A 3778-nucleotide genomic window follows, 5' to 3' on the forward strand; every position below is an offset into this window, starting at 1 on the left:
TTATCCTCGACGATTACTATATAGTGTATATACCAGTGACGTGTTACCACAACGCTGCCGTACTAAAAGTTAACTCAAAGATAGCGATCAACAATGAAACAACAAAAATAAACTGTCATTAGTGTGTAGTGGTTTGCCAAAATTAAAAAAATTATCAAAATAGGTCGTACCGTAATAAGTTTGGAAACCTCTGCACTAGAGCGACTTCACCGCGGTTTTATATAATGTATGTGCTTATAATTCCGTTCTCCGGTTTTTGTGTATTTCACCATACTTATTAACATTTATAATTTAAGTAGTTAGGTACGCTTTATTTGGAGTGTCACATTGTATTACATTACATTTTTTAATTTACTGTTATAAATTAAATATTAATTGAAATTTTTTCTGAGAACTTTGATGTTTAGAAATTGAAATTCAAATAAATTGTTAATTAATATTGCAAGTAGGTACTTATGCCCATTTAGTTTAGATGAAAGAAGTATTATACATTTAGTACTCTTACATTTGGCTGGGTAAGCTCCGTCAATTTAAACTTTAAATACTTACAAGTGGTAACTAATTATCTACTCGTTTAAAATTCAATTTTTATAAACTGAAACTTCTCAGAAAATACCCTACTGCGAAATATGAAATTAAATATTTATGAAGTCCCATTTAAACAAGAGAAAAACGATTACGATAAAAAATAACAAGAAATATACTTTTTTTTCCTAAAATGTTGTTTTTCAGTTATGATTTAAAATTATGTGAAAAAAATACACCCAATAACGTTAGGTAATACTTTTTGATATATAATCATTTTTAACTGTTTCAAAAATTCCCCAGTAGTCCCAGTGTACCTACTATTAACACATAGACATTAATACATATATTATTTGGGTATAGTGAAACAGTTTTTTAACATTTTTACCATCGATATAACGACTAAAATTATAATTATTGACTACACAACAAGAATAACAATTATTGGTTTTTTTTTAATAATTTTAGGCTAATGGTGAGAATCAGCTGCGGATCGCCCCACTGGGATACAGGGAAAGTTACCGGTGTGTCGATCCTCATATTTAAACTTTGGGCTGATGTACTTGGATTACAAATAATTTGATAACATTAAACTGCATGTATATGTTTTATTAATTATACTATTGATCACGAATTTGAATATCATTTTGGCTGCACTTAATACCAAGTATATACTTAAATACATTTATATTTTAGATAGATTATATAGATTTAGATGGATTTGTTATTGTTATTTTGAATAATATACAATTAAAATAATATATAATAATATAAAAAATTGCCTTCAAAAGCCTGAGCTTGTGGGGAGACAAGAGTTCTTAATGTTTCTAAATTGTATATAATATATTTATCTACACCGTACTTAAATTCAAATACAAAATAAGTGATGGGTAATAATCAGGGTTGCCACCTTTTTGTTTTCAAAATAAAGTACATCTTGACATGTGGAACTCTTTTTTTAGGTTACCACTTACCTCTACCTATTTAGAACAGAACGTAAAAAAACATATTTAACTTTTTACATTATTTCTATAAACGTGTTAAATGTTATTTTTAAATGTATACTTTTTGTTGCACTTTGCCGCTTTTAGTATTTTTTCATTATCAACAAAAGTATCATATATTTCAGTGCATGTTTCATTAGCATTAAGATAGATATTCATGTTTAATAAGGCCAAGCCTACTCTTATTTCTTTCATCTCTATATTTCAAGTTAATCATAGAAAATACTCTATCACAGTAACTTGATGTAGCAGGAATACTGTATATAAAACTAACAACTTTGTAAATATTATCAAGAGCAGAAGCATTATTTTAAAATTTTGAAATTTTAAATAAACTTTGTCATTTACTAACCGAATTTGCATTAGGTTCTTTTTACAATGTTAGCATTTGATTTATTTTATTGCATTCGTCATACAGATCATTCATATTTAAAAAAATGTTTATTTTCTAAGTTAAGTTCATTAATCAGATTTGAAAATTCAGTGTAGGTATTTAGGTTCTTTTGAAAGATTAATACATTTTATTTGTTCTAACCAATTTAAATCTGAAAAATTAAACCATTTATTCAAGTAATTAAGTGCATTGTTCAAAAAACCTAAAAAATCATTAATAAATATTTTCTGTTTATGGATGTCTCAATAAGTTGATTTGTGTAGAAGCCAAAAAATTTATCGTTGATTCGTATTTCTAAAGATTGTTTTTAATGAATTTATAACATCATAAATTACCATCATTACTGATATGTTATTCACTTGTAATTTATTTATGCATTCGTTGAATAAAGGTAAAACATGACTTAAAAAGAAAATGTCTATTGATTGTTACTTGACTAAATAATATTTTTAATATTAAAGGAGGGCATTTTTCCAAGGATAAGAAATAGGATTTTATTGGCTCCCGATTTTATAGAATATTTTCTATAGCAGGGAGTAAAGATAACCATTTACATTCTACATATTTCTTTAATTCAACCCTTTCACAGTTCAAAAATGTAAAAAATCTTTTAATATTCCACGTCTTACAGAAGATTGTAAAAGATGAGCATATATTTTTAAAATTACATTTTCGATATCAAAAGATATATAATTCATTGCATATCTTACAGAGTTGCATAAACACAGTTTATTTTATTAATAACTTAAAATTTGGATAGTGTAAGACATCTTCTCTCGATACAAATTTATATGTGGACATTTCCCTCCACCTTTCATGCTTTTTAAAAATGTATTATTTAATGATATAAAATATAATAATATTGTATTATTTATTATGAAATTATAATTTTTCGTCTAAAGACAGAAATTCAAATATTATCATAAATATAATAAATTACTCGTATACGTTTATTTTTGATCATTGTGTATTTAAATGTTAAAACAATAAAAATACTTTTAAAATAATAAGAATGTTTAAAATAAGTGCTATAATATTATAATATTATAATATATATAATAATGAATATGAACAAAGGCTAAATATAACGTGTTAATGAATTACAAAAGATTCAAAAATCAAAGTTTTTTTACAAAATGAATCAACGGAATTTTTAGTTTTTTTTTTTATTAACTATTATATATATATTTTATTTTGAATATATTTTACCTATTATAATATGTACTTATTTAAAATTTTATTTCTACTCGATCTGAATGACAACTTTGGCTGCTATATTATGAGCTATGACCAGGGCTCGTTACTTCATGCACTAAAAAATGCATAAATAAGCATGCATTCATGCACTAAAAATTGTCAAAATATGCATTAAAATATGCACTAAAAAGTTCGAAAATATGCATTTATATGCCCTAACATTTTTTAATCATTCATTCAAAATATGCATTATGTAAAAAAATCATGAGAACATTTTAAAATAATAAGAATTAATCCATAAATTTAAAAAAATTCAAATTCCTCCACAAAATGTTGCAGTTTTTCTTTCGGAATTGTTTAAATAAAATATGAATAATGTGTACAGTAGGTACCAATACCTCACATGAAAACACTAAAACAGGAAATTGAATGGACAAACGCATACAACTCATACGAGTAAACTCATCGGCGAGTGTAATAGTGCATTATAAGAAAACTATACTGTAGAATGTACAAAATTATAAATGCTGGTTGGTGAGAAGCTGCCACTTTATACGGTTAGGATGGTAGTGGTAGCGATTACATTGTTTCCGCGATATAATTTCGTAAGACGCGTAAAGTCTAAATAAGTATTAATAGTATGTAGTATGTACTAGGA

The sequence above is a fragment of the Acyrthosiphon pisum genome, chromosome X (genome assembly GCF_005508785.2).
Source record: "Acyrthosiphon pisum isolate AL4f chromosome X, pea_aphid_22Mar2018_4r6ur, whole genome shotgun sequence".
Taxonomy (NCBI): Eukaryota; Metazoa; Arthropoda; class Insecta; order Hemiptera; family Aphididae; genus Acyrthosiphon; species Acyrthosiphon pisum.